We start from the raw sequence: 23530 nt of genomic DNA, 5'->3' as shown, positions 1-23530 counted from the left end.
GCTATGGCTGGATGGAGGATGGAACTCAGTGCCTGCCCTCAAGCAGCTTTGCCTCTAGTTGGGGAGACGACACCCAGAATACTTACAGCTAATTCGCGTACAGTGCTTAGCATATGCCTCTCGCTGTTCAAAGCACTAAAATCTTCACAACGACCTCTGGAGTTGGGTACTATTATTAGGCTCATTTTGTAGATGAGAGGCCTGGGCACAGAGAAGCTAAACAATTTGCCCAAAGTCACACAGCTCTGGAGTGGGAGAGCTGAAATTTGAACTCAGGCCATCAGGCTCCCAACAATGTCTAACCTCTACGTGTACTGTTTCCTCACATCTGCTTCTGGCCACCACGTCACAGCCCCAGACGTGTCTGCTCACACAGACACACACCCAAGATTCCAGCCTGGCCTATTGGGAATGACCCTCCTTGGAGAATGCCCCTACTTCCAATGAGGGCTGTGTGGAGGGCGGGGGCAGCTTTGAGGTGGGACCTCCGACTGGGCAGGTGGGAGGCAGTTCTTGTTTGGAAAGGCTCTGGAGAGGGTCCAGAGGGCCAAGGACCAGTGTGGGGATGGCTTCCCGGGTCTGTTGTCTGAGCAGGCAGCTCCCTTAGATCTTATTTGCACGTAACCAGCAATGGCTGCTTGATGCAGCTGGGATCTCCCAGGGCCAGGGCCCGGGGGAGGAAGGCTGCCAGGCAGTGAGTGGCTGCCAGGAAACTGGTTTTCTCCAACAGGGAAGGGGGAGGGTGAGTCAGGAAGGCAGACAGCAGTGAGCTGGGCCTGGAGGCCTTGCTCCCTGGACAAGTTCTGGAAAGGGGCTTTGGGCTGCCACCTAGTGACAGAGCCTGGAGCTGGGCTGACCATATTCAACCCCTGTTGAGACCCTGACAACTTCTGTCTGACCCACCTCTGTGGGCAATCACTTAGCCTAATCCTCAGTTTCCCCATCGGAAAAATGGCGCTCACAAGATCACCTGAAATCCCTGGGAGGATTAAATAAAATGACATACTAAAGTGCCTGGCCCAATGGGGTGGGACACACAGCCTCCTCTGTCCCATTGGCTGCTGAGTTCTTGGGACCTTTGCTGAGGGCAGCTCCCGGATACCTGCGTTTAGTCCAGAGTCTGGAGAAAGGCTCTGCTTTCCTTCTGGGAGGGAGTTTCAGATCAAGAGGGTGCCCCAATGGCTGGAGTCTGGGGTTAGGTGGGCTGGGGGATTGCTATGGACTGAATTATATCCTCCCAAATTCATAAATTGAAGCCCTAGTACCCAATGTGATAGTATTTGGAAGTGGGGCCTTTGGGAGGTAATTAGGTTTAGATGAGGTCATGAGGGTGGAGGCCCCGTGATGGGATTAGTGCCCTTATAAGAAGAGATACCAGAGAGAGTACTGTCTCTCTGTACCCCTATTCCCCCCAGCACGAACCCAACCATGCTGGCATCCTGATTTTGAACTTCTAGCATCCAGACCTGTGAGAAAATTAATTTCTGTTGCTTAAGCCCCACTCCCATTCCAGTCTGTGGTATTTTGTTATGGCAGCCTGAGCTGATTAGGACAGGGATGGAAAGCTACTGGAGAGGGCTGGTCTGAGGCTGGCACCAACACCGGGCTCTCTCACAAACCAACTACAGCCCAGGACTTGTCTTATGTCTCTTTCTCACTTGTAAAATGGAGGCCTAGGGTGGATTCTCTCCAAAGACCTGCTCCATTTTGATACTATGTGACCCTGGAATTGGGGTCTTTCCCATCTCCCCGGTGAGTGTCTGGAGGGACGTGGTGGAAGGCAGGCCTGCATGCTCCTCTTCCCTGTCCTCCACCCCATTTCCTGGAGCTGTGACGCTGTGGTGGGAGGTGGGGTCAGGGGTGGGGAGGATATTCCTGCCTGTGACCCTCCCCTGTCTGTGGATTGAGGCATCAGGACAGGCCTTCCCAAGGCATTTCTGGAAAGTAGGATGTGGGCCAGAACACTGAAGACAGTGGTTTACATCCAGGGTCTCTAGGACCTGGGGGCTCACTGACACTGCCCTGAGGTTCTGTTTTGTCCCGACCAGCCAAGGTGTCCTCCAGCTCACCTCAGCCCAGCTGTCCCCCACCTCAGCACAGCTGTCCCCCCACCTCGGCCCAGCTGTCCCTTCACATCAGCACAACTGTTCCCTTAGATCAGCCCACCTGCTCCTCCACGTCAGCCAACTGCTCTCCAGTATAAGCCTCACTGTTCCCCAATGTTAGCCCAGGTGCTTCCCATCACAAGCTTAGTTCTCTCACATCTACTGCCTGTTCCCCCACATCAGTCCAGATGTTCCCCATATCACCAGTCGTTCTACCTTATTGGACAAGTGGTTCTGCCCTCACATCAGGCCAGGGGTTCTGCCCCATCTGCTCAGCTGTTCTCCCCCAACATCAACCTGGCTCTTCCTCCTCAGGTCGCCTCAGCTGTTCCCCTCCGTATCTGTTCAGCATCTTTCCCCATCACATCAGCCCAGCTGTACACTCCCATAAGCTGGTTCTTCTCTCCTTATAGCTTTTCTGGGCACCTTCTCAGCAGGTGGCAGGGCTATATTGGGTTCTTCCAGGGCAGCCTCTCTGGTATTGCTAGAGGGTCCCCCTTCTCTGCTCCAACTTCCCTCACCCACAGGGAAGCAGGGGTATGACCTGTGGTAGCTAATCCTGCTCTTCCCTGAGAGGCACAGGGTAAGGAGGATGAGGCACCCAAGACTGGAAGAAGAGGGAGAGAATTCAGACATCACCATCCCCCTATTGACAGGAGGGACCCCAGCATCATCTCTGACCCTCCCAGAACCAGGGGGAGTGCCTGGCATTACCCCATCCCCAGAGAGGCAGGAGGAACCCCAGGCATTCCACAGTCACCCCAGCTCCAGATAGGAAAGACACCCCCTCATCATGCCCTTCCCCATAAAGATAGGAGCAACCTCTGGAATCATCTTCCCCACCTTAATCTGAACCCCCAGAGGAGAAAAGACAGATCCTGATTAAATATGCAAATTCAAGCAGATGGCGGAGCACGGTGATGGACGGGCTGTCAGGAGAGGATGTCACCATGATGTGTGTGCCTGTGTGTAAGTGTGTGTCTGTGTGATTAGTGTGTGTGTGGGGATACTGCGCGGGGGAGGGGGAGGAGCCTGGGGGTTGGTGCTGCCTCTGGCCAGTGGGACTGGATGGGGCGGGGCCGGGGAGTCTGCGGGAAGGAGGAGGGAATGGGATGACTTTCCACAGTGGGCCAGCCCAGGACCTCCCTGTGACCAGCTCTCCAGGCCTCTCCATGGCAGGATGCTAAGTCCACCAGATCAGGGCTGGGACAAGAGGGGATTTGTTGGTATAATCTGCACCTGTATCTCTGCTCTTGCCATCAGCCAAACAATAAAGACACAATAGTTACACAACTTACCTGGGGAAGCAATATTGGGTCATTGATTTTGTGTCCCTTGGATTTTCACGGTCTAAACCTTAATGGTTTTTAATCATGAAATATTAGCGCCGCAGGGCACTTAGCACTGACACCTTGCTGGTGAGGGATGGCTCCCCTGCCCCCTCCCCGTTCCAAGGGGACCACCCTAAAGAGGAGGGGCCAATATCCCCCCTCCACACACACACAACCCCAGGGCGGCAGAGCCTCTGGGAACCTGCCGAGGGATTGGTCCAGGTCTAGGCACAGTTGGGGGAGCCCCTGGAGAACAGGGCACCCTATGATCAGTCCCCCCAGTTCTAGAGGCAGAGCAGAAGAAAATCAACTCATCCTCCAATAAAAGAGGAGATTTGCTTTCACCAGGGTGTGTAGAATAAAAGCTTTTGCCCTTGTCTTTTCCTCCTCCAGATACAACTTTCACCTTAACTCAGTGTGGGGACTCCTACCCACCTGTCAAATCTCTCAGTGGGGTGGTCCCCAAGCACGGGGCCAGGTTGCATTCATTTGTGTATCTTCAGCACTTGGTCCAGTGCCCAGAGCATCACTGGTGCACGTATTGGTTGAATGAATGATGAGTGAATGTGCTCGAGTTTGAAGCTAGGTTCCCTACAGAGACTTTTCATTCATTCAACAAATATTTACTGATCCCCTACTGTGTGCGTGATCTCAGAGGTGAATCTGACCCAGGCCCTGCTCTCACCGTGGTAAGTGTGGTGGCCGGGGAGGCCCCATGAAATGGAAGGGGCTTTTGAACGGGGGGTTTGAGACACCTGAATGAAGTTCAGCCTCCCAAGGGGACCACTTTGAAAAACCAAACTTGTGAGATGTTGAGATCTGAACACAACACCTCTCAGGCCCTCCTCATCCCGGTCAGGCAGGGCTTCCAGATGGGGCTTCCTTAGAGAATGAGGTCTGGCTGTCGTGCGTGCTTTTCAGGAAGCCCAGCTGGACTGCCCCGGAGAGGCTGGTTTTTCTGGTGCAGAAGAGGTGGGTGGCAGATGTTGTTGCTGTTGTTTATTTTTTCTGAAAGTGAGCGCACTGCCCACTCCACCCTGTACCTCCCCTCCCCAGCGCCCGTGGGGAAGTTGATAGCAATGGATTACGCAGCGAGGAGAAGGCAGAGAGCACAATTGGAAGAAAGATAAAGATAATTAAAACTGATTGCAACTGTTCCCAGAGAAATCAATCTCATAACTTCAGTGCCTCCCTGAGCTTGCTCCCAAGGATCTGCGGCGCCTGGAGGAGGGCACAGTGTGCAGACGCAGGTGTGTGCGTACGCGGGCGCTTGCGCGTGCGTGTGGCTTCATGCAATGTATGCATGCTCGTATGTACTACACACCTGCATGCTTTGTGTATGTGGGGGGCGCACACAAGTGTGTCTCTGTGGGGCGCTGGCTCTTGGCCTCACCTGTGATCCTGGGTGGAAAGGGCAAGAGAATCAGGGTGGCTGCGTGGGCTTAGGTCTCCTCTCCTACACCAAGGCCTTGCTTTTGCCTGCTGTAGGGGCCTCCTGGCTAGTCCAACTCCCTTTTATACATACAGGAAGCCGAGGCCCAGAGAGTAGAGTCTGGCCATGACTCACACGGCAAGTGAGGAGAAGAACTGGGGCTAGAATGCTAGTCTCCTGAGATTCCTCTGCTCCCGGGACATCACTGGCCATTTGGGCGAGGGCAGCCAGGGACGGAGGCGGAGGTAGCTCTGACCTTATATGGCCAGGAACTCCCGTGTGAGCAGCCCCTAATTCACTCGCTCACTCACTCCTTCTTTAAACATAGACTGAGCACCTACTGTGTGTCAGGCCCCATGTGTTCTCTAGCGTGGCTGGGGGGGCTGGGGGTTTGTCACAGGTGCCTCTGCGAGAGGCTGGGTCCTCTGGAGGAGAGGACTGGTGCATGGTGGCAGCCTTGGAAGCAGAGCCCAGGACAGGACACTCCTAATATGCACGAGCTGTCCACCCTGGCCGTGGTGGCTCTGCTGGCATTGCTGTCACAGCTGGCGGCTCCTCGTAAGGACCCCTTGGCTCATGCCACAGGCGACTTCCTGGTGAGTGGGCCAGGCCAGGGGTCCTGCTCACCACCACCCTCCCTGCCCACCTCCCCCCGCCACACCAACCCCACAAGATAAGCCTGCCCAGGGTGAGAGCAGGGTCTGTTATGTCTCTGGGCTGCCCAGGACCTGGCACAGACTGGCAGGCCTTAGGTGCTCCTCGGGCACAGGACCGGCACGTTAGTGAAACTTTGAGGTACTGAAGTGAACGAGAAAAAACAAAGCCAGAAAACTGCTCACATCCAGGTGTGGGCATCAATTGCTCTAAATGAACGGTTCCCTCTACCAGCCTGCGCTTGTGTCCTCATCCGTAAAATGGAGCACTGTATCCACATGGCAGCTGCTGTGAGTTTCAGAGGCGGTTCTGTTGAAGAAGCGCCCAGAACATGGTTTTCTCTTCTTGGGGACCCTGGGTTGCCAGGAGTAGAGGGTTGCCCAGTAAGCAAGAAGCCAGGAAATAGTTCATGGCCATATGGCTGCTGGAAGCAGGGGGATGGATGAGATGACCTCTTCCAGTGCCTCCAGGGTAAGGTGTCTGGGCATCCCCACCCTTGGTCCATCCCTCCGTGGTGGGCTTGGGAGTGAAGGACCTCTGGGCCTCCTGGGCCAGGCATGAGTTCCTGCAGTACCCCATATAACCTCTAGATGGCAGCATTGGCGAGCAGGAGCCCAGTAGGAGGTGACGGGAGGGGGCTGGGCTGGGCCAGCGGAGTCAGGCTGCGGCCACAGCTCTCCGGTCAAAACCGCGCCTCTCCCCGCTGTCTGGGATCAGAGGGATAGGGGTGGGGTGGGGCGTGGGAGGTGATACCTTGGGAATTTCTGGATTGGGGAGGAAAGCTTGTGTCTTCTCTTTTAGAGACAGCCCCTCCGGGGGCTAAAGATTTCCAGCTCTTGGGTCTGGGGGGGTTCTGAGCAGGGCAGGAAGTGGCTACAACCTCTTCTCTCAGAGACCTTCTCACTCTTAGCAGTGGGGCCTCTAGGGTTGGGGGAGAGGAGGTCCCTGACAGCAGGGCAGGGGCTACCCGTGCAGGCCGGAGATGCCGAGCAGCCCCCCAGCATGAGATGGGGCCAGGGCTGAGCGTCAAAACCCACCCTCCTCGCTCCGCCCCACCCTTCTTGGCGTCCCCTCCTCTCTCTCTTTCCCCAGGAAGCCGGAGAGGAGCAGACGGGAGTTGTCAGCAGCTCGTTAGGGTTACAGATGGGGAGCTGGGGGTGGGGTGGGGGAGGAGGGGAGTTGGAGGGGGCAGAGTTCTTGCCAGGCCCCCTGTGAAGCCCCAGGCAGGGTCCAGCGGGGGCTGCGATGTCCCAAGCCCATGAGAGGCTCAGGAGAAATGCCAGCTTCTCGGGGCTGGGTGTGAGGCGGGGTCTGAGGAGCCGCAGGTCTTCCGGCCTCCTGGAGAGAGCTGGATGGGGGTGCCCCTCCTCACTCCTGCCCTCCTAGCGCACGCCTCTGAACTTCCCAGGGTTGGGGGCTGGGAGGCACCCCCAGATCACACGGGAGAGGGGCCGAAGGGCCATCCTCAGTCTGTGGGTGCTCCGGGGAGGGAGCAGTGGGTGAGTCTAGACTCTGGGGCTCTGAGTTGCTTGCTGTGACCCAGGGTGGGAGGGGGGGAGCTGCTTGGAGATGGAGAATGCTCAACGACAGTCACCTGACCGCGCCTCCAGTCACCAGGGCTTTGGCCATGAAGCAGTAAAGCAGCTGGGCGGTGCCCAGGCCCAGGACGCAGGACCTGAGGATGGGCATCCATCTGACCTGCTGCTGCTGATTCCTGGTGACCTCGGGGAAGTCATTTTCTCTCTCTCAGCCTTCATTTCACCACCTGGTAAATAATAATAATAATAATAATAATAATAATAATAATAATAATAATAATAATAATAAAACGGCTCCCTTCCATCGAACATTTACACAGGACACAGCATTTCACATGTATTATTTTAACGCTCGTAACCAGCCTATGGAGACTTGGAGTGGGTAAGTGACTTGGCCAAGGTAACACACCAAGCAGCAAGAAGTCAGACCCAGGGCTGTCTGAGGTCAATGTCTAGTCCTTCCAAGTCCTCTTTTGGGGTCCTCGGCTCTTTCTCTGGTGGGGTGCGGGCTGACACTCCTTTACCAGTGTCTCACGGGAGGCTTAGGAGTGGGTGCATATGTGCGTGTGGTGTCATTGTAGGGGTTCTAGATTTAGCCAATACGAAAACAGGATGCCTAGTTAAATTTGAATATGAAATAACAAATAAAATTTTAAGTATAAGTATATTCCATGCAATATTTGGGACATACCTATATTAAAAAATTACTTGTTGTCTATCTGGCAGTAGAATGCATTTTATTGTGCACTTATTACCAGGCATTGAGAGTCTGGGTGGGAGGAGCAGAGGTGTGTAGGGGTCATGCCCAAGTTTCACTCATTGCTAGGGGTGCCTCTTTGGCCTCTGTTATCTCTTCTGTAAGATGGGGAAGAACCCCTTCCTCCTTCCTCCTGAGGATGGGAACATCCAATGCCCAGAGAGTTGGGGGTGGCTTTGAAGAATCCGGAGAGCTTTGCCAAGATGAGCCCTAGTCTGGTTAGTAGTGGGTGCCTGCCTGTCCCCAGCTCCCTCCCCATCTCCCAGGCACCCACCAGTGAGCCTCCAGGCTCACCCCATCCACCGCTCTACAGAAGCCCACAACCAGAGGGCTGTGTCCATGAAGGGGCTCAGCAAGGCTTTACAGGAAATCAGTGGTCTCTCAAACCTCTTGGGGAGGTGCCCTGGCCAGCCATGGGCCTGAGACACCTGTGTTCGCCACATAACGCAGCCACTGTCTAGCCTGCGAAGCCCCTCACCTCTCAGAGTCTCAGTTTCCTCATCCGTGGTCAGGGAAGAAAAGGACCTCCCTCTCACGGGATGCTGGGAGAGCGCAAAGAAATGGTAGAGAGTGGGTGCTTAGGACATGCTGGCTCTGCCCCACCCCAGCTGTATCCTGTTGTCAGGCACACAGATCATGTCACAGCCCAGGCCAGTTCACTTAAGAAGGGGATCCGGCCACCACCAACATCACAGTCATCTGCCATAGAAGGATGCCTGGGTGGATAACCATCATTCCCAGTGGTCCGGGTTGAGACTTGTCTGCTGGGGGTAAGTGACAGAGACACTTGTATGTGCTTCCATCAACACCTGGGCACAGATACACACAGACAAGACACACACAGACACACACACGCACACACACACACTCAGCACACCCACATGGATAGGAGGCTCTTCTGATCCATCTCCCCTCCTCTGTTTGTCTGGGTTCAACTTTTTCTCCGTAAAACATATAGCCTGATGTCCACCCCCTACAGACCTGGCCCAACAGCGAGGCTTCCCTCCAATGTCCTGGTCCACGGGCTGCTGCTCCCACAGGCTGTCACAGGCTTACAAAGTGTCACTTGTCTTTTCCTTCCTCCCTTTTGTTCAAGTATCAATTTTTAACAGTTTTATTGAGATATAACTGATACACAAAGAACTGCACATATTAAATGTGTCACTTGCTTTGCTTTTCCAATTCATTTATGCCAGTGACACTTGTTACTGAAGTTGGGCGATTTAATGAAATAATAAGTAAACCAAAAATATTGTGAACACACAAAAAGTTGTTGTTTCTGTAAAACTAAATTGAAGTCTTTAGAAAGACTCCATCAAGGTGATTGCTAAAAACTGCTGTCAAATTAGGTGTGGATAAGCAACTGTAAGATAAGATGGGAAACAAAACTTGTAAAAATCTAGAAGATTCGGCACTCACATCACTTTATAAGTGTCTTTTAAGTTCAGGCTCCACTTTAGAGAAATTGACATTGGAAATCGAGGATGATGTGTCGTGGGTTTAGTTCACCCAAGAAAGATGGCATAGCTCTCAAGAGCAGACCCATAGGCAGAGGGAAGACTTTGGTCCTGCACTAAAGAAAATTAAAAAGGCAAAAAACTTATATGCCTGTAAGTTGAAATAGAAGAATGGGGTTGTGAAGGCGTGTGTGTGTATGTTTTCAAAGATTTAATTTTGTTTATTTTTGGCTGCGTTGGGTTTTTTTGGCTGCGCGCGGGCTTTCTCTAGTTGCGGCGTGTGGGGGCTACTCTCCCTTGCGGTGCGCAAGGCTTCTCATTGCGGTGGTTTCTCTTGTTGCGGAGCATGGGCTCTAGGCGCGCGGGCTTCAGTAGTTGTGGTTCGTGGGCTCAGTAGTTGTGGCTCGCGGGCTCTAGAGGGCAGGCTCAGTAGCTGTGGCGCACGGGCTTAGTTGCTCGGCGGCATGTGGGATCTTCCTGGACCAGGGCTCGAACCCGTGTCCCCTGCATTGGCAGGTGGATTCTTATCCACTGTGCCACCAGGGAAGTCCCAGGGTGTGTGTCTTTAAAATGATTTCCTCAGAACCAATTTTGAAAATTAACTCACTACCCCCAAACTAATGGTATTAGTTTAACCAGAAGGCTTTTCCCATACTAAGGGACATGTCTGAACACACTCACTGTCACACACCCTCCTAAGCATAGCCATGTACACACACACCCACCCCTGCACACACACACACACACAGCCCTGCACACATGTAGACACACACAGGTACATACGCTGCCCCAAACCACGCACGTACACACAGATGTATGGGTACGTACACTCTCACTCTCCCAGGCTCCGACAGACACATGGGTGCTCACATATACCTATTCACACCCCCCCAATCAGTAACTCACATACACATGTCTGAGCACATGAGTGCATATGCACACACACACAAGATTAAATTTTTTTTTTCTCCTGTGAGAACAGCCAAGGCAATAAGTGGAGGTTGGTTTTTAATCAGAAATTCACACTTTGGTGTTTTTCTCCCCTTGGCCCAGTGGGGGGTTGGGGAGGACGAAGGAGGGAGGAGGGTGGAGGAGGGTGGGGAGGGACCTGGAGGGAGGAGTCCGCCTCCACACTAGATTCATCTCGCTGGCACCTGGCTGGGGAGACAGTGGTGGTGGCAGTGCAGGTGAGCTGGGTTCCAGCAGCATTACTGAGTGCCCTGTTCTGCTCTTATCTAAGAGGTAGCCAGGACTGCCTGGGACATGGCCTTTCCGGGGCTCCATAGGAAGTGGGGGCAGAAACTCCCAAAAGGGAGAAGGGCGGTGATCTCTGTGGGGATCCAGGGCTGGGCTTAGCCTGTTCTGTCCAGCCTCTGAGTTGCCAGACTCGGGGAGACCCACTGTGGGTTCTGTGGTCTGGGGCTTGCCAAACTTGGCCTCCGAGGTGCCACCTCAGACCTCCTGCATCTGAATCTCTGGGAATCAGGCTAAGGAATCTGCATTTTTAAAGATCCCCGGGTGATTCTGACGAGCAGCAAGGTTTGGAGCCCCTGACAAGGAGCAACCCACTGCCATAGGAAGACCTCCCTCTGCGGATCCCAGAGACATGCGGTCTCCCTGGTGCCTTCAGAACCCTGTGTGATTTCGGCCGGGAGTGGGGAGATTTCTAAGACAAGGGCAGAGGGTCCTAGAATTCTGGGAGCTGGAAGGAATCTCATGCATGGGTCCGCTATTTTTGTTTTTTCAATTTTTTTAACTGAATGAAAGATTCTTTAAATCCTACAGTGCTTTACAATTTTCAGAAGTTTCACACACATGATTTCATGTGGTCCCATAATAACCCCCCTTCTCCCCCTACCCCTGTATTGCCCCTCCCCCCTGGTAACCACTAGTTTGTTCTAAATATCTGGGAGTCTGCTTCTTTTTTGTTTTGTTCACTAGTTTGTTGTATTTTTCTAGATTACACATATAAGTGATATCATACAGTATTTGTCTTTCTCTGAATTATTTCACTTAGCATAATGCCCTCCAAGGCCATCCATGTTGCTGCAAATGGTAAAATTTCATTCCTTTTTATGGCTGAGTAGTATTCCATTGTGTATATATATGTATACCACTTTTTCTTTATCCATTCATCTGTTGATGGACACTTAGGTTGCTTCCATAACTTGGCGATTGTAAATAGTGCTGCTATGAACACTGGGGTGCAGGTATCTTTTCAAATTAGTGTTTTTTTCAGATATATTGGGTCCTCTATTTCTATAAAAGGGGAGACAGAGAACCAGAGGAGAAAGGACTTGCCCAAGGCCTTTCAACAAGTCCTTGAAATTGGTGGGATTTGAACCTGGGCCATTGGGTTCTAAAGCTCATTTTGTGTATCAGTCAGCATGGGCCAGGTTGTGCTGCCATAACAAACAATCCCCAAGTCTCAGTGGCTTAAAACAACGAAGACTTATTTCTCTTTTCTGCTACACATCCAACAAGGGTGCACAGAGCCTCGGTTCATCATGGTCACTCTGTTCATCTTAGTCACCTGGCCGATGGAGCAGCTGCCATCTGGGATTTTGCCAGTTGCTGGGAGGAGGGAAAGGGAGCTCTGGAGGGTGCATTGCACTGAAATGCTTTGGCCTAGGAGTGACCACACCACTAACAGAAGTGGCCAGGTCTAGTTGTATGCCTTACTTCCAACTACAGGAAGTACAATCCTACCACCTGCCAGGAAGTGGGGAGAAACGGAAATATTTGGTGACCAGCATCTATCATGTCTGCTCTGCCAACTGCCTGTGACACAGACCCAGGAGCTCCACTGTGTTCCTGGATGGGGCCCTAAGAGTGCCGGCCTGGGGCAGCCTTTCTCCTCCCCTCCTCAACACAGTCCTGGCCTCCTCAGTTCTGTCCCTGAGACTCCCGGTCTCCCCACCACTTCCTTCTCTACCCCCATCCCCTCTTGGGCCCATAGTCTCCTCTTTATGTTCCAGTCCAGGGGTTTTAGGGTCCAGTCCTGTTTTGCCTCTAACCCACTGTGCAGGGTGAGCCAGAGTCCGTCCTTTCTCATCCAGTGGGTCTCAGTTTGCCCATCTGTATAGTGGGACTCTGCCTCTGAATCTCCCCCTTCCCCCACAATGCATCTTGTGGGAAGCATTCCTGGAGGCCTCTGTGTGTTGAGACAACAGACCTGGGGGAACAGACTTTATTTTTCCTCCTTTCCTGTCCCTGTTTTAGAAGATCCCACATATGTTGGGCCTGAAGACATCCCACGCCTCCTGGGAGCTGAAGGGGCTGCAGCTTCTGCCAGGAAAATCCCTTCTTGGAGGTGGGGAGCTCTCCCCAGAGAGGAGCCAGGCCTAGACTCTTCACTTCCACGGGGTGGGGTTGGAGGTGGCCAGAGCATCAGGCTGTGGCCGTGGGTAGAGAATTCTGCCAGCTCCTCTGCCTCTTACCTGGAGATAGCCCAAGAAGTGAGCTTTATATCTTGAGGGATTTAGGGTTGCTGTCTGGAAGGACTTCCTGGCAAGGATAGTTACTGGATGGGGGAAGGGAGAACAGGGAATCTTCTCCGGTATAGATTGAATTTTTAATTAGTCTACCAAGATTGAACATTTCTTACATTTTAAAGTCATTGTTAATGTTAAAAAGTAATATATCCTCAAAAAAATTAATACATCCTCACTATAAAAAACAAAATAGAGAAGTTTATAGAGTACAGAGTAAACATCCTTCCCTCCTGCAGGCCCGCTCTCAAGGGGAAACCACTGTCAGCAGTTTGTTGCGTATTCCTCCAGACCTTTCCCTATAGACATACAAATAAGACCATAAGGTTTCATAATTTTTCTTTGCAAAAATAGTATCGTGTTTTTGCTTATAAATACAGTTCCATCACCTGCTCACCTACACTCACTCCTCAAACATGTACTGAGCCCCTGCTGTGTGTCTGGCCCTGTGTGGGACCCCAGGCTGTTTCACAGACTCCCTTCACGGATGTCCCAATGTGGCCGAGGGGGAGGCCACCGCAGACTCTGGGAGGGGCTGGTTGTTTGGAGAAGGTCAGTCGGCGTGGGACTTGTAGGTAGTGGCCTCACCAGGCAGTGTCTGAAGCAGAGATGGGGGCATAAAGAGGTTGTGCTGGCCTCATCACAGGGCAGTGAGGTGGTGCTGGTCTCTCTTGACATGGATCAGAGGTCTGTGCAGGGAATAGGGTCCAGGCCAGATGGGGTCTGGGGCAGCCCAGATGTTCCCTTCTCTGGTGATGAAAGATACAAGCTGCCTTTGCCCATCTAGAGCTACCTGGATTAAATCCCACCTCCTTCAGGAGGCCTTCCTTGGGGGTGGGTGGGTGTTTCTCTTTTGCTGCTATGAGCCCCCTGCCATGCATTTTTCACTCGTCTATGTACCCTCTTTAGAGCAATGACCTGTTTGTAGGTCCCCCCGCCCCCCACCCCATTGGACTATAAACAGCTCCCTGGGGGCAAAGACTGGTCAGATTTAAGGATGTATCTACCATCTAGCACACAGAAAACACTGGCTCCAAAAATGACTACAGCTTGCTACTGGCCCCACAAAGACTCAGGACTCTGCATGGAACCTGGGGTGGGTGTTCTCTGTCCGTTTCCTTCTCTTTCTCTAGGATGGGAACAACTCTCCCTGCCCTCCCTCACTCTCCATCCTGCCCCCGAACCAGATTCTGCACAGGTATCTGGGGGTGGACTCAGAACCTTGCCAGAGAGAGTGGTGAGTCTCTGCACATCCCTGTCAGAGCTTGAATACCTTTTCTGATGGGGAACTCACCACTGCTTACAGGGCCCCTTCCTGTCTGCTGAGAAGTCCTTCCTTGCCAAAGTCTGTCCCTGAGACTGAGAATCACAGCCAGTCAGCCCAAAATGGGCCCTGGACACCAGCCAACCAGTTCACCCTGCCTTGTACAGATGAAGGAACTCTCTCCAGAGAGGTTAAGCGGCTTGCTCAAAGTCACACAGCAAATGAATAGAAGATTGGAACCCCTGCTCCTGAATCCTGGAACTCAGGACACCTGGGTCCTGGAACTCTGGGCCTCGTTGACCTGGGGAGCTTCTGCTGTCTCAGGGATCTGATGACTGAAGCCATGGTGTGGGCGTCTTCCCCATCCTGACCACCCCTCCCAGACCGTCCGTGTGTCGGGTCCCTGGGACAGAGCCAACTGGGCTTGGAAAGGCTGCAGTTCGCTCCTGCCCCCCCCCGCCCCCCCACCCCGCCACCTTGCCTCCTCCTTACTCAGCTCCTCTCATTTTTCCTCTGAAAGGAAAAAATTAATAGAAAATGTAAGTGAGCAATCTCGCGGACGAGGCGGGTTTTCATTATTTGCGGCTGGGGAAGGCAGGCTGGGGCGAGGATCCCAGTGAAGCATGGATTCCGCCAGGAGCCTCGGGAGATAATTGAGCAGCGGCGGCAAAGGCGGTGGGCATGGGGCGGGCGCGAGCGAGGGAGCTGTATTATCATTAGAATTTACATGACACATTAGCCAGAAGTGGCCGCGTTCATCTTTCCAACCAAATCCCATTTACCAAATGAGCAGCCGACGCTTGTTTTATCAGCTGGCTCTGTTCTCCGTGCACGGGAAGGAGAGACCACTGACATTGGCGCCCACTGTGTGCCTGATGCGTTCTTTCTTTTTATTTTTTTAAATTTTATTGATGTACAGTTGATTTACAATGTTGTGTTAATTTCTTCTGTACAGCAAAGTGATTCAGTTATACATATATATACATTCTTTTTCATATTCTTTTCCATTATGGTTTATCACAGGATATTGAACATAGCTCCTTGTGCCATACAGTAGGACCTTGCCGTTTATCCACCCTATATATAATAGTTTGCATCTTGCCACTTTCTTGTTCCTGAATCCTTGTAATATCCTCGTGGGCAGGTGGCGTTATTACACCCATTTTATGGACGGGGAAACTGAGGCTTAGAGAGGTAATGCTATGCTTTCGTTTTGCATTGTCTGAGCAATAATTGTAAACTTAAGGGAGTGGACTCTGACGCCAGACTTCCTGGGTTCGAATCTTGGCTCCTTCACTTGCTAGCTCTGTTTCCTTGGGCAAGTTACTTAACCTTTCTGGATCCCCCAGTTCTCACCTGCAAAACGGTATCAATCATCGTACCTATAGCAGGGCTGTTGTGAAGACTAAATACAACGCTGAAAGCAAAGCGATTAACATTGAGTGAGCTCCTGACGTCTACCAGTTATTACTATTATTTTTATTGCTAGTATTTATCACACCCCCAATAGATGCTAGGTCTGTGCGGCATTCCCCGTTCACGATAGCATTTGATCTTCCCAACAGCACTGTTTTTTCTGATGAGAGATCTGAGGCTCAGAGAGGGGAATTGGCCTGACAGAGTTCACCCAGCTCCTGAGTGGTGCTGCTGTTTCCTGAGCTGGAATCGGGTCTTTTAAAGACCAAGACCTGTGTCTTTCTGGCTGCACCAGCTGCTTTCCCGCCCAGGAAGGGAGTTTTCCCTCAGGGCAGGATGGTGAGTCCTTGACAATGCTGGTCCTCTTTGAGCCATTCCCCGCAGGCTCCCCTCTCTGATTTGCCCCCTTTGCGCTTCTTCCCTCTGCCCAAAGGGACCTGAAGGGGAGGGATAAGGGGGTGTCTGCTCAGCCCCCTCTGCTGCTGCCCTCAGGACTGTTTGCTGTTGAGCCCATCACTCACATGGGGCGAGGTGGTGAGGGCTCATGACAGGGACCTTCTGACTGAGCACCTACTGTGCGCCTGGCCCCGGGGTGAGACAGAGATGAATGGGATGCAGCCTCCAATGACAACACAAAGGTTATCACCAACAGAACATGATTAATTGCAGAAGGACTACACTGACAACAGCCAGGCTGGAGTTTGCACGTGGGAGAGCCCTGCTCTGAACAGGGAGCCAGGATCTCAGAGGCTGTGATGAAGGGCTTATTCATTCATGGGGTCGATATGTATTGAGCGCCTACCGTGTGCCAGGAACCCTTCTCGGTGCTTGGGGCTCTCTCTGGGAACAAGCCAGACAAGGACTCTGATCCCGTGGAGTTTAACATTCTAAGCAGATGACAAAGGATAATGACATAAAGCCATAATAAGCTCGTTTCAGATGGTAAATGCTCTGAAGGCGATGACAAAGGCTGATGGGGCAGAGGGAGGCGTGGTTAGATGTTGAGGTCAGAGAAGGCATCCTAGAGGAGGTGACATTGAACGGTGACACGATGCATTTGCAGAAGGAGCCAGCTGTCCGAGGATCTGAGGGAAGGGTGCTCCAGGCGGGGGAAACAGTGAGGGCAAAGGTTCTGGGGAGGGAATGATCTTGGCAGGTTATAAAAACAGACCGAAGGTGAGTGTGGCTGTGAGGTGGAACATTCCCAGTCTCGGGTGTCCACGGTGAGCTACCTCTTTTCTGAGTGGCCTCTCTCCTCTCCTTCTTGGCCTCTCTGCCTCTCTTTGTGTTTGAAGGCCCCGTGGACATAGGTCGAAAAGCACAGCTAGCTCTGGAGCCAGGTCCCCCATCCCTGCTTATACCCCCGGCTCCCCTCCAGCTGCCCCTTCTGGCTTTGCACCCTGCACTGTAGGCTCCTCCACACCTCCGAGCCTTTGCCCATGCTGTGCCGTCCACTTGGAATTCCTCTGTCTGGTTCAGCTTGGCAAGAGAAGTCTGCCTCCCCTCCTCTGAGTCCTTCGGTCCCCATGCTCCCTGTCTTACACCACAGGGCACCCCACATTTGATTCACCTGTTTCCCACGGTGGGGAGGGCCTTATTCATAAATATCTGTTGAAGAACATGCCCCTTTTCTGTCTGGCTCTTTCAGGGACTCCTGCCTGTGGTTGCAGCTGTCGGCCTCTGGGATGTCCCTCTGGCCCCCACTGAGGTGGGAAGGGGCTCAAAGCGGATTTCCCTACTTTGCCCCCTCCCCTCCCCCATGGGGTGTACCCAACCCGTTGACCCGAGCTGGGGCCAGAGCAGCGCCCTGGGCTCAGGAGTCTGCACTTCTGTGCCCGGGAAATGGCTCGGAGATGCTCCGTCAAGCACAAGATATAAATTGCAGGCAGTTTTGAAATGTTTGGCGAGATTGCTTTTTGAGTGGCAACCTGCATCTGTGCGTATCGGGCGGGGGGCAGGGCAGGGAATCATTTACTTTTCTCTCTTCTCTCTCCTCCTCCCTGGCTCTTAGTCCCTTCTAGGCCCAGCAGGACCTCAGCAGGCCTGGAGTAAGAGGTAGGGGGCTCCGGACAGAGTTGGGGGTTGAGTGGAGAGTGGAGGGGGGTCTCCAGGGGAGCTAGGCGAGGGGCTGGTAGGCCCCGGCCAGGAAGTCGGCGGACAGGCTGACAGACAGTACAGCAGGCTAACCTGCTGGTGGGCAAAGCCCCCTCCCCCTTCCCCCATTCCAAATGAGATGCGCTCAGGGGCCCAGCTTTCAGGGCTTCTCTGCTAGACTGACTTTCAGGCATTGATTCAACTGAATTTTCTTCCACCTCAGCCACACGCGTCGAATCCCAGCGAGGCCCCGGCTCTGGATAGGTGTCCTCATTTTCTAGACCTTCTGGGGCCGTAGGCTGGGCCTCTGTGTTCCGGCCGGGGGTGGGGGGGGCAGGGTCGGGCTTCGGGTTGGGGCTAATGGGGAATCGATTACAACCAGGGCGATTACAGTGGGGCAACTGCTGACCTCAGAAGTGATTACTCATTTGTTTCGTTTTTCTTTCATTCATTCATTCATACGAGCCATGTTTTCGAGTGTTTCCCACTAGGTATGGCTTTAGAGCCTGGGGACACAGGAGTGAATTAAACTGAGAAATATCTTCCTTCGTGGAGTTTACATAGGAATTTGTTTCTTAACCTCAGCTCTGCTTTCTCATCATTTTATAGCAACATAATGGTGCACTGCGTGGGGAGTTTGGAGGAATCAAAGATCCTAGAAGGCTCAGTCAGGAACTCACAGACGGGGACCACCCTCCATCCTGGTGCTCTGTGCCCTCGGGAAGCTGCCTGAGCTGTCTGTGCCTCAGTCATAAACCAGGAATGAGGTATTATCTCAGGGGGTTGCTGGGAGGATTGAATGGGACCCGGGCTGGCCTATAGTGAGGGCCCCCGGCTGGCTGTTGGCTACTCTTTTAGCCCCATGACGTCTGGTCTTAGTGAGGGAGGAGCCCACGAGCCGGGATTGCTGCTGCCCCGATTCTGGGGAGGGGGACAGAGGAGGGGCTGGTGGTCCACCAGGGCAGGGGCCACGACTGCTTCGCTCACTGGCAAATCTTAGGCCCCAGCCCACTGGACGCTCAGTAAGTGGTTTCGAATGAATGATGTATAGCTAGATACCAGCCACCGCTTTGAGCTCCGCCATCAACAGTGTTTCAAGTTGCAGGTGTCTATAAAAAGGAGGAGTGACAGCTAGAGGAGCAGGCGGGGTGGAGGGACGTTTGCTGCTTTTATGCAGGACACTGGCCCACGGGGAAGTGCAGATGGAAGGAAGCAGTGGAGCGGGGAGTGAAGAGAGAGGGGAAGGGGATTCTAAAAGAGCCGACCCCTGTGGGGAAGGAGCTGGACTGAGCACAGAGCCAGAGCAGCCCTGGCCCCCTTTCCTTCAGAGAGCGGAATCGGATGGGGATGCGGATGGGTGGTGAGGCAGGTCACCCCTGCCAGCTTTGCTTTCTTCCCAGTGAACTTGAATGGCAGTTCAAGTTGCGAGCGGGGAGAGGGGTGATGCTGAGAGAGGGGCCAGGCTAGGCTGGTGAGGAGTGTGGAGAAAGTCTGGAACTGGAAAGTCTGGGGGCGGGGAAGGGGGTGGGCCTAAGCTCTGTTCTCAGGGGCCCCAGTCTGAGGAGAGGCATGGCAGAAACTTTCCTTCTCTTTCCCTCTCCTGGCCCCTCCTTCTCTCTCTCTGGCCTCTGAGCTGGATCATCCCTTCCCTCTCTCGGAGCTCAGTTCCAATTTCAGCATGGAAGGCAGGGGTGCTCTGGACAAAACGGCCTCAGCTGAGAGTGAGAACTTCCAGCCAGCCCTGGCAGGCCTGGCGGTCAGACCCCTCCCCGACCCTCCCTGTGCCCAGCTCCTATTGGTCCCCTTGAGGGAGCTCTCCAGGCTCCAGCAGCACTTCCCAGACCAGACTTCTCAGTAAGCCTCTCTCTGCTTCCTGCTCCCAGGGGCCCTCTGAGGGCATGACTAGGGGATTCCTCGTCTCCACCCCAGCAGGAGCACGGGGGAAGCAGGGCCCCCTAGGCAAGGGTCGAGGATTTATAGTCAAACCCCCAGGGAATTGTTTGCTGGGAGGTTGAGGGCTGCTCTCAACCCTTGGAAGGGAGGAGGCTTCAGGCCATATTGTGGTCCCTGTCCGGGTGGCCCTGTGGCCATCTCCCCTCACCCGGGAAACCAGCACTGTAAGGTGGACTCAGGGGGCAGCAGAGCAGGAGACCCGGGGTAGGGGGTCGGCTCCTGGGCATGCATGGGGCTGGCTTGCGGGGCACAGCCATGGGATTCCCACTCCTGAGCTGGAAAACGAGGCCGCCCGCTCCTCAGAGGCAGTGGGGAGGGCTCCCTGCGGACCTGGCCTCCAGGCAGGTGCGGAGAGCTGGTTACGGTTTGAGTTAATGCTCCTTAGAAGGAGCCGATGGGTCCCTCTGGGGCCTTTCGGGAGATTACAGATAGCATTCAAACGGATCCGCCCTGGAGAGGGAGAGAGGAGGTGAACGCACTAAATCAGCCCTCTGAGCTCAGGAAGCCGGGAAAGCGGGCGAGGGCTGGAGCTGGCGCTAGGACGGGGGAAATCAGGTACAACTGGCTACCTACCCCATTGTTCCCACTCACTCAGCCTCACCACGACCTGTTATCACGCCTACTTGACCAGTGAGGAAAAGTGACAGCAGAGAGGTTAAGTACCTTGCATGAGGTCACAGGACTACTCAGTGAGAGATCAGGAATCTGAACCCAGGCAGCTTAACTCCAGAGCATGGCTCTAGAACAGGAGGCGGATCCAACCCAGAGCTGGTGCTGACATTGAGTCCCGGGCTGGAGCTGGGGGGCTGGGAGCCGGGTGGAGCTCATGCCCGCAGAGGACGCTCTCTGTTCTCTGTGAACGAGAGGCCTATGGGGGAGGTGCCAGGCTCACCTTTTCCTCCTTGCAGTATCAAGGAATATGGGATCTGGGAGATGTGTCACCTTCATCCTTTCCGGTTCACCTCCGCCTGGATGGCTGGCCCCACTACCTGCCCTGAGGCCTGGGCAGAGACTGCGTCTCAGGCATTTTGGGAGATGCTCCGTCTGGGCTAAGGCTCTCCTGCTCTGGGTCAGGGAGGTCTCAGGGGCTAGAAGCAGCAAGGGCAGCTGTGACAGGAATAGCACGCGGGAGGTCCTGGTTAGCTCTATCGGCTGTTCCTGGGTCCAGGGGGGGTCCAGATTGGATCTAAAGTTGGGCTGTGGGAAGTTACAAAGGCTCCTGACCTGGAGCCAGAAGGTGGGTGGGTGTGGCCCCGAAGCAGCCAGAAATCATTTCCCTGAGAGACCAAGGCCCCCTCCATTCCTCATGACCCCTGGGCTCTCAGACTTCTGAAGTCCCAGGCTACCTTCAATGATCTAGAACGGCCCGCAGAATAAGGCTCAGTTTAGGCTTTGTTATAAACTTCCAAGTTCTTTTTTTTGGCCGCGCGGCATGTAGGATCTTAGTTCCCCAAGCAGGGATCAAACCAGCGCCCCCTGCAGTGGAAGCACAGAGTCTTAACCACTGGACTGCCAGGGAAGTCCCTAGACTCCCAAGTTCTTTTGTCTCAATCTCCCAGGGCTAGTGAGAGGTATAAGAGGACTCAAGGAAAGAGCCAGGCCGGGGCTGGGAACGTACAGCCTCCCTGGGCCCCCTGAAGGCGTTGCTATTGACACTGACGTGGTTCAGAGGTTACACTGTTATTTTTCGTGACACAACAGCTCAGGGCTTGGGCCAGAGAGTCTGACTAATCTGCCTGGTTGCATTAAGGCCTGAGTCCTATTTTGACTTTTGCTCTGGGCTGGACTTCAGAATTTCTTTCTCTGTGCTTTCAGCTGTGCCTCATCCTACAGAACCCTGCCTTTGGCAGGTACAACTGATACATTGAAAAAAGGCCCAATTCAATTTATGGGATGTAAACAGAGTGCAACTTTGTGTCTCCCATTATTTTTATAAATTTTATCCCCATGACCTACAGCCTCACTTTTAAGTAATAAGTCCATTTTACAAAGTCACTTGCAGGCATAAAACAGATTTCAGTTCCAAAATTTGAATGTAGAGTTCCGGATAACAATCTCCATTTCAAATTTGATTCAAAGTCCAACCTTTCCCCTCCCCAGGCCAGGGCAGCTGACAGGTTGTAGAGAGGCAGCTGCTGTAACTGACCTCCCCAGGGAAAAGGATGGAGGGAGAGGAGGGGGAACAGTGAAGTACCTCCCTCACTCTGGTCTGAATAAGGCTTCACACTCTCAGGGGAGGGCTGGTGTACATCTCTGCTTTCTCTCAGCTCCTGGGTCTCTAGGGTCCCTTACGGTTGAGTCCCTGCTCCGCCTGGCAGCCCTTAAGGTAGTCCCAAGCCCTTCCCTTCTCTTGGTCTACTTGCACAGTCTTTGGCCTCACCTGCTCTGGACGTGAAGGCCACCCCCAGGGCAGCTGCTTCTTCTCTACTGTAGACTTTTGCCACTTAGAATTCCCAGATGGAAGTTAGACCCTGGGATGGATTGAGTATTGGTCGGGCCCCTCACTTTGGGGAGCAGTGCCTGTCGTATCTTGGTGCCTCTGTGGAAACTTTTAAAATTCCCTGTTACACGTGTCAGAGGACAGTTCTGCCTCTGGCCTATCACTAAGAGAGTCAGCGAGAGTGCATGCGGTGCCAGCCGGGTCCAGCTGCCCAAGGCTTCAGGTCAGCCCTTCCCCATCCAGCGGCCATCAGACTCATGGGAAATAGTCAATCTGGGTAAATTATAGAATGTTGAATCCTACCTCCATTCCTAAGTAGGTGTGTGATCTCGTGTAGCTGACTTATCCCGTGTTTCCGTTTTGTCATCTGTAGAGTGGGGACAGTCGTACTTACCTCATATATTGTTGAATAAAATGAGATAACCGAAAACACTTAGAGCAGTGTGCCGGGCACACAGTAAGCACTCAGTAAACAACAAATTATTATTATTATCTGTGGACTCTTATTAAACTTGGGAGGCAAAAGGGGAATGGTTAAAGCATAAGCTGTGGAATGCGGAGTGAGACAGATCTGGTTAGAATCTGGCTTCCGGTTTTGTGACTTTGAGCAAATTACTAACCTGAGCCTCAGTTTGCACAGCTGTAAAATGGAGCTTTTTGCTACCCTCATTGGCCTCAGGGCTGTTGGGGGGATTTATTGAGATAAAGTCTCTACTGCTCTGAGCTCAGGGTTGAGAGTGTGGTAGGCAATTGATAAAGGGCAGCTGTGTGTTCATTACTGATGGAGGTAGATTTCCCTGGAGGTCTAGGAAGTACCAGTCCTCACCAGTGCCCCTTTCAGTCAGCCCCCTGCCCTGCCCTCCTTGTGCTGCTTTAATCACCAGGGAAAACTGAAGGGACCCAGATATGACTGAGAGGCCCCTGATTTATAATTATTACCCCTCACAGGCAGTAATCACTCCCCCACCACCCCCATCCTGGTCCTGGATATTGGAATGCAGCTCTCCGTGGTCAAGAGCTGTGAACCTCAGCCTCAAATTAAATGCAAACAGACGCGTATCTCTCATCTGTGTGTTAGTCCAAGTGTCCAAGTCATCCTGAAGATCAGGAGAGCAGGGTGGGGTGGTGGGGTGGGAGCAGGGAGACATCTCGGGCGGCCTCGCTGACGAGCAGGCTCATTTGCCTTGTTCTCCTCCCACCGTAAGGAGGGAAGGATTGCTTTTCCTGCTTGGCAAGCCAGTATCAATATTTCCAGAGTGATATGAGGAAGAAAACCACCCCAGGCTTACTAGTCCTCTGGTGGATTTGGGGAGACACGCAGCAAAGATTGCTGGGGATGTGGCTCCCTTTCCCCCTGGCCTCACTCCCAGACCACAGAGCAGCCCACGGAGTCAAGCTGGACTTGAGACACACAGCTGGAAATGCCCCTTGGAGACAACCCCCCTTGCCCAATTCTCTGTACACATAGAGGAAGGGATGTACTAAAGTTCATAGGACAAAGCTGGGGCTAGAACTAGGCTTTCTGGCTCTCGACCTCATGCTTTTTCCACTAAATGGGGATTTTTAAACTTAAAAAACAAACAAACAAACACAACTAC

General features: G+C 53.2%; 1 long non-coding RNA gene across 1 annotated transcript; it reads left to right on the top strand.

Moving 5' to 3' along the window:
* The first annotated feature begins 17455 nt into the window (after positions 1-17455).
* On the top strand, positions 17456-23048 carry LOC125963402 (uncharacterized). The gene is made up of 3 exons (XR_007475339.1): positions 17456-17500; positions 18149-18306; positions 22881-23048. It is a non-coding gene; the product is annotated as an uncharacterized LOC125963402 (long non-coding RNA).
* Positions 23049-23530: the final 482 nt, after the last annotated feature.

The sequence above is a fragment of the Orcinus orca genome, chromosome 1 (genome assembly GCF_937001465.1).
Source record: "Orcinus orca chromosome 1, mOrcOrc1.1, whole genome shotgun sequence".
In the NCBI taxonomy this organism is placed as follows: Eukaryota; Metazoa; Chordata; class Mammalia; order Artiodactyla; family Delphinidae; genus Orcinus; species Orcinus orca.
The sequence above is the reverse complement of the archived record's forward strand: the minus strand, read 5'-3'. Positions and strand labels throughout refer to the sequence as shown.